This window comes from Cervus elaphus, chromosome 29, assembly GCF_910594005.1.
Source record: "Cervus elaphus chromosome 29, mCerEla1.1, whole genome shotgun sequence".
Classification (NCBI taxonomy): Eukaryota; Metazoa; Chordata; class Mammalia; order Artiodactyla; family Cervidae; genus Cervus; species Cervus elaphus.
In genome coordinates this window covers 32,981,214-32,994,265 of record NC_057843.1, presented here as the reverse complement: position 1 = coordinate 32,994,265, position 13,052 = coordinate 32,981,214, and the positions used below count along the sequence as shown (strand labels likewise).

The 13,052-nt window shown below is 38.2% G+C and overlaps 1 pseudogene; it reads right to left on the bottom strand.

Annotated features, from left to right (window-relative positions):
• Positions 1-965: 965 nt before the first annotated feature.
• LOC122686106 lies at positions 966-3,337 on the bottom strand (annotated as a pseudogene).
• Between the last annotated feature and the right edge of the window lie 9,715 nt (positions 3,338-13,052).

Here is a 13,052-nt window from a genome sequence, read left to right as displayed (position 1 = left end):
TAATATTCACACTTGCGAAACTTCTGCTCCCTGAATATATAGATAGAAAATCTTTAGAATAGAAGTCCACATGGTCAGTTTTGAGCGAAAACTTTTCAATGAAGAGGATGAAAAAGATAGTTTTTCAATCAACCATTTGAATTTATGACTGGAAAACAGTGGTCAACATTATACCTTTTTTTTCTAGTCATTCTAATGTCTGTTCTATTTGCACTGTAAGATACTAAAACTAGAAGTAAGCTCCTTATTTTTACTTTCTCTATCAATCTTGTTTCAATCAAGATATACAAACATAAATCTGGAGAAAATCATAATTCAAAAACATACATGCACCCCAGTGTTCACTGCAGAACTATTTATAGTAGCCAAGATAGAGAAGCAATCTAAACATCCATCACCAGATGAATGGATAATGAAGATGTGGTGTATATATACAATGGAATACTACTGAGCTATAAAAAATAATGAAATATGTCTTTTGCAGCAACATAGAAGAAGCTAGAGATTATTATACTAAGTGAAGTAAGTCAGACAAAACCAAATATCATATGATGTCACTAGTATGTATAATCTTTAAAAAAAGGACAAATGAAATTATATGTAAAACAGAAACAGACCCATGGATATAAAAAACAAATGCATGGTTACTAAAGAGTAAACTGCAGACCAGGGGAGAATAAATTAGGAGTTTGGAATTAGCAGATACAAACTACTAATAGATAAACAACAAGGTCCTACTGTATAGCATAGGAAAAGATAGTAAATTGATATTCTAAATAAAATGTTATTTTCTTTTGTAAGCTTGCTTCATTATTACTCTGTTTTGTCCTTTTTTTTCTAGTAAAGAAAGACCCACAAGATAAAAGAATGTTGAATGGCCTCCAGTCACTGTTATAGGTTTGTTTGTTTTAGTTTAAGCCAAAAACCTTTGAAAATAGTTTGATTCTGGCAGACTAGATAAATTCTCAAAAATTCACATTTTCTTAAAAAATCATTAACTGGTGAGCTTTCACAGTGTAAGACATATACTTTTCACCCAAGTGCTTGTGCAAATGTACCTCTCTTTCCAATTCATCATCCTCTTCAAAAATATCATACACATGCTCCAGAAGCTGGATGCACAGGCCCTGAATTACATCAGCCCTCAAGGCTTCAATCATTCTGATTTTTTCAGAACCTGGCAGGATGGCTGAATATAGTTCTTTTAAAATGGAGTTCCTCTGCCTCTTCTGCAACTTTCCCATGAAATATCACCATATCTCAATATTTTTGATGAAGTTTAGATTCTGACACTGAATCTGGTATTGGGAGATCTTCACAGCTCTCTTTAGAGCCCGGATTTAAGGTCTGAGTCATCATTTGTACCAGTCACTCATTTCCTTTGTATGACCACTCGTCTGAGACCAGCAGGGCCAGAGGAACCACAAGAGGAAGGTCACCCCGGTCCTGCTCCATGCTTGTCTTCTGACTGCAGCATTGCTCAGGAAAGGAAGCTCACATATTGTCTCTCTGAGGAGCTTTCCTCATTTAAGGGCCTGAGGGCAAGATTTCATCTTGAGACTGCTTTAGTTGCCTTCCCTCTCTTTCTGATAATGGTTGGTCCTTTGATGTTGTCGTCTCACTGCTCCTGGAACTACTCACAGATCCAGTGACCACTCTACTTTGGCTTTCAGCATCTTTTTGTGTTGATATGACATCCAATTTTCCAACAGTGGGAAGAGAAGGCAAAAGATGAGGAGGGTCTCTTGGAACTGTCTTTTCCCCATTGTGCTCAATAGGTTCTCTCTCCTTCTGCAGCTACTGCCAAGACAGGGAAGGTTGAGACCCAGAGCCGTATGGCTGTAAACCTGGGTGGCTTCTATCCTGTTTTCCTATAACGCATTCACCAGCAACTTGATTCTAGTCCTTTGGTAAATCTTGGTCTTTGTTTAGGGGCTGCAGAGTCTTCACTGGCTCATTCATCACTCCGGTGACACACTCAGAGGACCATGTGGAAATTTCAGGTTTCAGGTTGAACACTGGATTTAGTGTTATTATTCAGACTCTCCTTCACTTGAGAAATATTACATTTACCTTCTAGCTTATTAGAGGTATCTGAGTGTCTTGGTTGATTCTCTTGAACTAGCTTTCATCTATTGAGTTTCACCTTTCTTCAAGAAAGATGTTAATATTCACCCTAAAATCACAGCTAGTGATTCTGCAGTACTGCTTCTGTCTGCTTTGTAGTCATGGTCTTTCAGACTTGTGGGTGTCTTCAAGGGGCCAATGGCCATGGGTTTCTCTTGGGACAAACATTTGTCTTCACCCATTACATATGTCTTGGAGCTCTCAGAAGAGTGTGATTGAGAGTGAACTACTTCATAACTTAATTCAATCTTTCCAGAAAGCACTGTAACTACAGGCTTGAATTTAGAGCCACCATTTTTAATGTTATTTTGGGTTTTTTTTTGCCTTTGTGGCCTCCAAAAACAAAGATATTTGGTGCTTTATGTAAAGCTGTCTCAGGAATGCTCCTCACAGAAGGTCTTTCTTCAGGCTTTTTGCTCAGCATGGTTTTTATCAATTCTATCAACTCTGGGCTATAACCTTTCAACATCGGTGGCAGATCTTTCAATAATCCAATAAACCAAAGAATTCATGTTTTTTGCATTGAAAGCATGCTTCCAGGATTGCCATTTCATAAACACAGCATCTCATAGCCCAAATATCAGACTTCTAGTTTTAGGGTTTGTTTAAGAACAATTCAGGGCTCATGTATGTGCCAATAGGTGTTCCAGCCATGCCACAGTGGTTCTCAAGCACTCAGGAAATCCCTAATTCACCCTCTTTGATGATGTTTTGCTCTTGTTAGGAAGACATTTTGAGCTTGCAGAGCTCAATGAAGGAAGTATTTTTCATGTAAATACTGCAGGGCCATGAGAATCTGAACAAACCACTCTACCACCAAAGTGATAGCGAAAGTGTCTGTCACTCAATCATGTCCAACTCTTTGTGACCCCATGGACTGTAGCCCACCAGGCTCCTCTGTCCATGGGATTCTCCAGGCAAGAATACTGGAGTGGGTTGCCATTCCCTTCTCCAGGGGATCTTTCTGATCCAGGGATCAAAGCCGGGTCTACTGCATTGCAGGCAGATTCTTTACCATCTGAGCCACCAGGAAAGCCCACCACCAAACTCTCAAGCAGACGCTTCCCCTTCTGCTCTTAGAATTTTCGGTACAGAGCACCTCCTTTGCAGAAGCCCATGATGATGTTCAACAGATGCTCTCCTCCCTCCCACGGCTCTTTGTAGGTGATAGCATTGGGTCCTTCAGCTGAGACAAGAGCTGAGCTTTCTGTTCAGCCACTTGATGCTCTCAGCTGAGGCATTTTGGAGCTTCAGCTTTTTGATGACATACTGCCATTCCCTCTGATCTCACAGTCACCTCCCCGTACTGATCCCACCCACAATCAGGACACAGATGCCAGAGACCATATGGTATTATCGGTGGCTGAGGAGGCCTGGCCTGGGTTCCAGGGCAGAGGCCTGACCCACTGCATTGTTCCTACTATTGGCTATCTTACATTCTTTATGAGGAAAAATCTGTTGTAAGACATTTGTTTGGTTACTGTTTACTGAGTCTTAAACTAACATGCTATCTAGAACTATTTCTTTTTTAAGATATTCATGAGCTTCAATACAGGGACAGAACATACTGGATTGGAAGTTTTATATTATACTATAGTGATAAAAGCAACAGGAGAAATAAATGACATATATCCAGTGATACTACTTTTTACTGTTAAAAACATTAAGTAGTAGTTGATAAATTATTTTTTATAAAAACAAAACGTTAGGCTATAGGCTTAAAACCAGGCATTGCTGTGAGAGATAACATTGTCTTTCCAATTTCCCATTGAACATATTATTGTCTGGACTTGAGTGCTTAAATGACAGAGTTTGATGTAGTAGATGTCCAAGGAAGACGAGTGGGAGAAATAAATGAAAATCCCACCACTTTCAATTTCACTGAAATTTAGGAGAGAATGGTAGACAAGCAAGGAGACTGAAGAAATATATATAAGAATAGCCACCTACTCTGATTTTCCAGTCCTGGAATTGCAAACCACATAAGGGTTGGAGCAGCAAGGTTCAGTATGGTGCGAGGTCAACTCTATATGTGGAATTTCCCAGCCACCCATGTGGGAGGTGGAGAGCAGCCTCCTGAAGAGAGTATCTCTGAGCTAGCTTTGGAGGGCTTGGTGTAGCTGGGAGGTTGTCAGGCAAAGAGAAGGTCTAACCTATACTTCCAAATGCTTCTCTGTTCCTGCATGTCACTGGCATGTGTGTGTGTGCTCTTGGCTCACACAAAGAGTTGTGTCTGACTCTTTGCAACCCCTGGAATGTAGCCTGCAAGGCTCCTCTGTCCATGGGATTATCCAGACAAGAATATTGGAGTGGGTTTCCATGCCCTCCTCCAGGTGATCATTCCAAGCCAGGGATTGAACCTGTGTCTCTTGTGTCTTTTGCATTGCAGGAGGATTCTTTATCAATTGCCCCAACTGAGGAGAGCATACAGAAGATCAAAAGGCAATATGGCCTCCTGTGGTTGAGGGTAAAGGGATACCTAAGTAGATGCTGCCATCAGACTGTGGCCAAGATGAGAGAAGCAGCAGAAATTCAAAAGGTCAGTTCAACTGGAAGGGTTCCTAGACACTAGGAAATAAGACAGAATAAGACATCATCTGTAGCAGAAATCAGCAGCCATTGCCAACTCAATCAGGCAAAACAACAGCTTAGATAAATAATACGTTAGCATAACAACCAGGGCATATATAAATTAGCAGAGGAAGACCCTTTTCCCAGTGTTACAAGATCCTGCCATACACTATGGTTCTACTGTTCTGCACCCAGATGATATCTTAGAGAATATAAGAGAACAATGATGAATTTGCATCATCCAAGAAGACACATTTTGCAATGTAAAAAAAAATTAATGATTGGATTGTACTGAGATCAGCAAAGAAAAGTAAGCTTTACCTTCTTTTCCAGCTACCTAGCCATTGGAGGGTAGTAAGAAGGATGAGGAAGTTACAGAAAAAACCTATATATGGAAACTTTACTTCCTTCACACATTCCTTCAGTATAACGTGCATCCTTCTGCAACTCTGCAAAACAGTTGCTTTTTGACTTCTCAGTTTCAGACTATTTTATCTTCAGGTCATCTAAACTTCTCTCCATCCCATTTTGTAGTCAATTTCTAGATGCAAACTCCAAATTCTGATGGAATTTTTGAGCGGTCCTAAACTTTCCTCATGTTGTTATGTTGCAGATGACTTGAAACAGCCTCCAATAGTCATTGTCTTAGATTCTGTCACTATCTCTGCTATATCATACTAGTTCTATCATGCTTGAGCTGAATCTTAGTTTTAGAAATTTGCTTTCTGACAAAATTTCCCCAAAATTATTCTTCTAACTCGACTTTTTCTTTTTTTTCCCAGCAATTTTCTGCCATATTTCTAATTGTTGGACTCAAAGCCACATTCAATACTGTGATGTGTGTCACGTTGCTTGATCTCCTTTCAGTCAGTTTTTGGTCTTTATAAAACTGGCATTCCTGAGACTTGTGTGTGTGTGTGTGTGTGTGTGTGTGTGTGATCATTCTAAAATCATTTCCCAGCATCCAAAAAAGCACAGATGGAAGATACATAAAATTAACTGGAAAAGTGGGTATCAATTACTAGGAAACACATACGGAGCCAACAACACAGATTTACATGCAGGGGTCGATTAATTAATGATTAAGGACACTCACAAGGTCTGAAAATAGCCACATCTTCTGATTTCCCTTAGGTCAAAAGCTATCATCCCCACCTCCTTGCTGTCATAGCATCTTATTTCCACCTAAACCATACACTTGCTTCATTCTTCTGCCATTACTGCTAGTGATTTGTCTTCCTTCTCAATATTCCTATGTTTTATTCATCATTCTCCAGCATATTTTCTAGTGTACTGCTCTGCAAGATATTGATACTAAACACTGTTGACTCAAATCATAACTCATTTTATTCTTAATGTGAGAAAAGAGGTGTATGCTAATTCTACCTCCAATATACACATGCACTGTAGGCGATATCTTTTTGTATTAAGTTTTTTTAAAAAGACCACATTACCTGTGTGAATAGGAGAAAGGGCAAAGCAAAAATATATGTACAAGGGGTCTACTCAGATAGGAAAAGAGGAGAGAGAGATCTGTTTTCATTTCCTGACGTTCAGGCTGAGTCAAGTCTGTGACTATATAGCCTCTTGTGAGAGGCACCATGTGGGCAATAGAAGATCCCTGGATGTCTAACATCAGGTACTTTAGCACATTTTTGAAATGAAAAGTAAGGCAGACTTAAAACTTTTACTTTTATGGGAAAGAGGTAGCGAACAAACACTTATCGTGAGGCTTCAACGTGCCATGTCTGTGAAGGGCAGGCCACTTATATATATTTTTTTCCTTAGGGAGACATAACTATCCCTATACCAACTGAAATATCAATATATTTTACTGAAATAACCAGTCAAGTAGCTACTTGAGAATTTATTTATTTCCATCATGGCAATGGTTTTGCAATAGTGTCTGAGGTGTTTGATTTACAGCCCTGAACTCAGCTGATTCTAAATATTTTCCAGTAATTTATCCTTGTGGTCCATACCTCACTCCAGTTCTCCCCAATGTTCAAATTAAGAGTCTCCAATTGCCCTTTCTCTCAAATATGTATTTTTTTAAAGGTCTTCCTCTTTCTGTTTTCTAATTGATGTTGGTAATCCACTGTGTCTCTGAAATAGCTTTTTCCATTGTAGAGCTCTCTTTACAAACTAAAGCTCTTCTCAGCATTTCTCCCTTTATCTCCTTGAAAGCCAATTTAACCAAATAGCAATGCTAATTAAAACTTCTAAGATAGATAATCTGTACACGTTTTACAAGGAGGCATACAGCATCAGGTATTATGACTCCAGGTGTAGGGCATTTCGTTCTGCGGCAAGTCGGTGTCCTTTTAAAAGCTTCCAAGGCACCAGGCACTGTACAGCAAGCGGATGGCTCCTAAAGACATAAACGCAGGGAGTTCACAGACTGAAAAGAGATCCAACTCTGAGTACAGATGACAAGTGCTGGAGGAATATCCCCTATAGGGGTGCAGTGCGTGCTGTACTGGGCCACTCGGAAACTCCTTCGGGTCTGCAATCCCCATCATCCCTGCTCCTGGGCTGCTACAGTTCTGATCTATCCTTCTCCAGGAATTATCTTCAGCCAAAAGAGGTCTGCTCTGCCCAAGATTATGCTTCTTCCTCAGGGAAAACCTTTATTGAATACTGTTCTGTGATCTGCTCACTCAGTTAGATTGGCTAAGGGTTCTTTTCATCCGTACCACATTTCAACCTCTCCTCTTAACAATACTGCTTCCTCCATCTCTGACATGCAGCTCTGCTGAAAGCCGCCCCAATAAGCCTCGTACAGAAAGATATCCATCCTAGAGTCACAAGGAATCCAATTTAAAATGTGGTTGAATCAGGGAAAGTTTACAAGTAATTCTGAGGGTAGTCCAAACGAATACAAATGACAAGACCTGGTATTGTGTTTAGGGGATAATTACAGCAAGGATACAAAGTGTGTTTGCGTATAATGGATGAATTAAAGCTTGGGTAAAGTGGGAGGAAGTGTGGGGAGTGGCAGGCACTGAGAATCAAGGTGTGGGAAAATGCTGGTGATAAAGAGCCTCTGAAGCCTTGCTAAGCAGTGAGCAGAAGCTTTAAGTCAGAGCAGCGACAAGAACTTATTTCTCTATGGAGATAACTGTAACAACCACGTGGGGAAAGGACCGAAGGTGGAAGGATCTGATACTGCAAAAAACAAAAACTGAAAGAATGGTCATAATATAATGACCATCTTAATACAAAGATATCTAGAGGGACATCTGTAGGATTAAAGACTTCTAAGGTAAAAAGAATTAAGAGAGGGTTGGCGCCAAAATAACTTTAGGAATCCCGGGTTGTTATATTGGAGGGACCATTGACGAAGGTGATAAATACAAAAAGAGGTAGAATGAATTGTACTATATCCTTCTATAATTATCTCTACAAACCTCAGCACCCAATGTTAAAAATATGAGAAGAATAAAATTCACGGAATCACCAAATGAAATAAAAAATTTTATATGAATATCTTAGAGCAAAGTCTGGCACAGTGAACACTACCTTTATTAGTTTGATAATTGGGTAGCTTTTCACTCTTTTAATTTAGGGATGGACAAATATACCATATACTGTGATTATCCCATCTCTCCTGGAGATGTTTGAAAACATATTACAAATTTCATACAATCCTTGACATATTTTGTAAGCTAGCACCCAAACAAACAAAAATCTCAAAAGCAATATTACATTTTATTTTTAAACCATTGTTACCTCTTCTTTCCACGGGCTTGTGCCATGCTTGTGAAATCAATAGCAGGAAACAAGTATTTCAGAAGGCAGACAGTCAAGGACAGCCTTTAATTCTGCTCTGCGAAGTGTTTCTTACTCTAGAGGCCCTCAAACATGAAACAAAGTCTTTACTATTCTTAGGCCTAAAATATTTTAAATATCATCATCAAACTTGGGTCTCTAATTACAGTGTTTCTTTTTAATAATAGTAGCCATTTTTCACTAGCTGCCCCCTGTGTGCCTAGCACTAACTGAAAGGACTTTACAAACATTATCTCTAATCTTATTAGCAATCCTACAGGATTTTTATGCATGTCTTCAGTTTCCACCTCAGGCTTTGGGATGTTGAATAATTGGTTTGAGGTCAACACAGACCTCAGGCTGCAGAGCAGGCTTTCACCTGGGATTCTAAGCCTTTATAACTGAATAGCTAAGTCAGTCCTGAAAATGATCCTGTCGCTCCAACGTGCAGGACAAATGGGAATGATGTATTTGCTTGCTAACTCCCGGGATTGCTTTCAGGTTTCATAAGAACACCAGTGAAAAGGAAGTGAGAAAGGTAGAAACGTGGCAATTATCAGGTTCATTCAAAAGGCTTAGCCTGCTGAAGGACACCGAGCATGCTCGGTATTGTAACTACTTATATTTCTTTGTGCAGAACAAGAAAAGGAGAGTTAGGATTTGGTATCAGTGGAACCCAAAAGGAACAAGGCAGAATAATGCAAAAAAGGAAAAAAAAAATCATCATCAATATGTATACAATTCATTCTGTATCTGCATGTGTGTGTGTTTAGTCAAGGCATTCTATACTTTCTCTTCATTTCATCTCATATTTTCAGCAGTCTCTTCTCCCATATCCAGAAGACTGGGTTAGATTTAGTACTATTGTTTAAATTTAGCTGCTACTGCTATATCTGTCATTTAACTGTTAATAAAAGGGCAGTTGCACAAATTTTCTGTTGGGCCTTTTGCCTCTCTTCATATAGTAACTGTCTTCCAAGTATGACAACATTGGCCAGGATGAGCAAGAAATGTACTATGAGTGTCAGATTCCAACTCAAGGTAGTTTTATTAAATTTATCAACTTTCATGGCATTTTACAGGTTTGGGAGAGAGAGAGATGCCCGTTAAAGACAGGCAGAAAATAGAATCATGATTTTGTAAGATGCAATACAAATGCATAAATATCTATTAAGTGCACTAACAGTAATTTTCATTTTATCAATAGAATACTAGTAATTGAAAGTCTTTGCCAGATAGATGAAAATCAACAGATATAGAATAAAACATATTGATATATACTTAGTATGTATTTGTTACATATAGCACTTGTAATAACAGAAAGATATATTTCAAAGGATGAGCAAAAATAGAAATAACTACCAATAGCCATTCTATAAGATATAGTCAGGATGATCACTTTCAGATATATTCTTTAAGACTTGCTTTCCGCTAACAAACAAAAAAATTTAAAAATCTGAAGAAGAGATTATGTGATTTTAAGATCAATAAGGAAATACTCGTTTTTTACCAGGTACTTTTCTTATTTGTATCACTTCCATACCTCACTCTTGTTTATGTTAACTTGCAAAAGTTCAAATGCTAGATGGCTTTGAAATCAATTGTGCCAACTTAAATTGCATTCAACAACTGTCTATTACCTCTTGGTCAATTATAAAACTCAAAGAGACCCTATGATTATCATCATTATTGATTTTATAATGAAAATTAAACTCAGATTTCTTTTATCAAAATAAATAAACAAAGATATAAGAAACACAGGGAAAAACACTCTGTCAGTCACATTCCATGAATTTCAGTCTAACTTGAGAAGTAGGTTAATACTATGACATTCTTCTATTTACAACTTAACAGAATAAAGTGGATTTTGTTGCTAAAGAGTTCAAAATGACAGTCGCCTTTCAAATCCATTAGCAAAATGTAAAATGCTATGCTGAATGTCACTATTGCCCTCTTAGACTGTGCTAAGTATGGTTTTAATATTGATTCTTACGCATGTCTTATACATTCCCTAGCGTTCATTACTTTTGATGGCAGGTTGTACTACAAATCACTCATCCTTCATCCTGATCTTTAGATATACATTTTTAATACATTTTTATTATACTGCCTGTCTTCCTTTATTCAAGATTATGAATGTATTTTACATGTTGGAAAAGATAGCTTTATTAGAATAATGTGCCGGGAGAAATAGGAAGAATGCAAAGAGAAAAGGTTAGCAATAATGGCTATCTTACTGAACTGATGTGCTACAGAGCAAGTATTTTTTTAAAAAAATATGATAATCAGTTCAGTTCAGTAGCTCAGTTGTGTCTGACTCTTTGCAACCCCATAGACTGCAGCACACGAAGCTTCCCTGTCCATCATCAACTTCCGGAGCTTACTCAAAATTCATGCCCATTGAGTCGGTGATGCCATCCAACCATCTTATCCTCTGTTTTCCCCTTCTCCTCCAACCTTCAATCTTTCCCAGCATCGGGGTCAGTGCTTCACATCAGGTAGCCAAAGTATTGGAGTTTCAGCTTCAGCATCAGTCCTTTCAATGAATATTCAGGACTGATTTCCTTTAGGATGGACATGTTGGATCTCTTTGCAGTCCAAGGGACTCTTCAGAGTCTTCTCCAACACCACAGTTCAAAAGCATTAATTCTTCAGTGCTCAGCTTTCTTTTTAGTCCAACACAAGAGAAGACTCTACACATGGATATCACCAGATGGTCAATACCAAAATCAGATTGATTATATTCTTTGCAGCCAAAGATGGAGAAGCTCTATACAGTCAGCAAAAACAAGACCAGGAGATGACTGTGGCACAGATCATGACCTCCTCATTGCAAAATTCAGACTTAAGTTGAAGAAAGTAGGGAAAACCACTAGACCATTCAGGTATGACCTAGATCAACTCCCTTATGTTTATACAGTGGAAGTGACAAATAGATTCAAGGGATTACATCTGATAGACAGAGTACTTGAAGAATTATGGACAGAGATTCATGACATTGTACTGGAGGCAGTGATAAAGACCATCTCCAAGAAAAGGAAATGCAAAAAGGCAAAATGGTGATCTTAGGAGGCCTTACACATAGCTGAGGAAAGAAGAGAGGCTAAAGGCAAGGGAGGAAATGCAAGATATACTCATTTGAATGCAGAGTTCCAAAGAATAGCAAGGAGAGATAAGAAAGCCTTCCTCAGAGATCAATGCAAAGAAATAGAGGGAAACAATAGAATGGGAAAGACTAGGGATCTCTTCAAGATAATGAGAGATACCAAAGGAATATTTCATGCAAAGATGGGCTCAATAAAGGACAGAAATGGTATGGACCTAACAGAAGCAGAAGATATTAAGAAGAAGTGGCAAGAATATACAGAACTATACAAAAAAGATCTTCATGACCCAGATAATCATGATGGTGTGATCACTCGCCTGGGGCCAGATATCCTGGAATGTGAAGTCAAGTGGGTCTTAGGAAGCATCACTATGAACAAAGCTAGTGGAGGTGATGGAATTCCAGTTGAGCTATTTCAAATCCTGAAAGATGATGCTGTGAAAAATTTAAAAAAGAGATAATAATAGGAAGAGGAAAATGCCTAACCTAAAGCATAATCTATTAAAATGATTTTGGAAACAATAAAAATATTTTAAACCTGTACAGCAATTTAGTTTCAAACTACTTTTGCATACATTGTTTCATTTGATCTTTAGAACTACTTGGTTATTATTTTCTCTATTATCCAAAAGCATTCAATGACCAGTAACATGAGAGATTATGTGACTTGCCCAAGGTTGTAGGGACAGTAAATAATAGGGTCAAGATGTGGAACAGTATTCTGATTCTTGATCCAGTGATTTTACCTTATACTATACTAATGATACCTTCTGTTTAAAATAAGTACCAAAATTATAAAAGAATCCATGAGCCAGGAAATTTATCCTGCCCCTCTTCTCTCATTTTTTTCTTTGATATTCTGTGGGAAGAGTCCTAATATAAACTTCTGGCTGGAAGAGTGCTTAGCATTCATGAGAACCCATTCAGTGTTTTTAAATAAATGGAAAAATAAAGTAAGAAATAAATCCACACTTTTGAATATAGTGCCTGAAGAATTTTTGATTCCTGGTCACTCCCAAGAATACTGTGAAATTAGTTAATTTTCACTTGTCACTCTTAGTCACAGTGCTTTGTTTACATGTAAACTGTGAGTAGATAAATTATCATTTCAGTATTACTGCATATTAATTATCACTTGCATATTATTGTTACAGTAAATAGTGCATAATGGATGAAAGAAGCGCTTCTCTACTGGCTCAGACGGTAAAGAATCGGCCTCTAATGCAGAAGACCTGGGTTCAATCTCTGGTATTACTGTTTATAATAAATGGTGCATAATGAATATTCAATCAAAATAATATAGTTACAACAAACTGATGCCAAAGATTTTACTTTTCTTCGTGATTTTAATTTCTTCTAATATCTTAGAAATAATGGTGCTGGTGGTTTAGTTGCTAAGTCATGTCTGACTCTTGTGACCCCACGTACTGTAGCCCGTCAGGCTCCTCTGTCCATGGGATTCTCCAGGCAAGGCTAC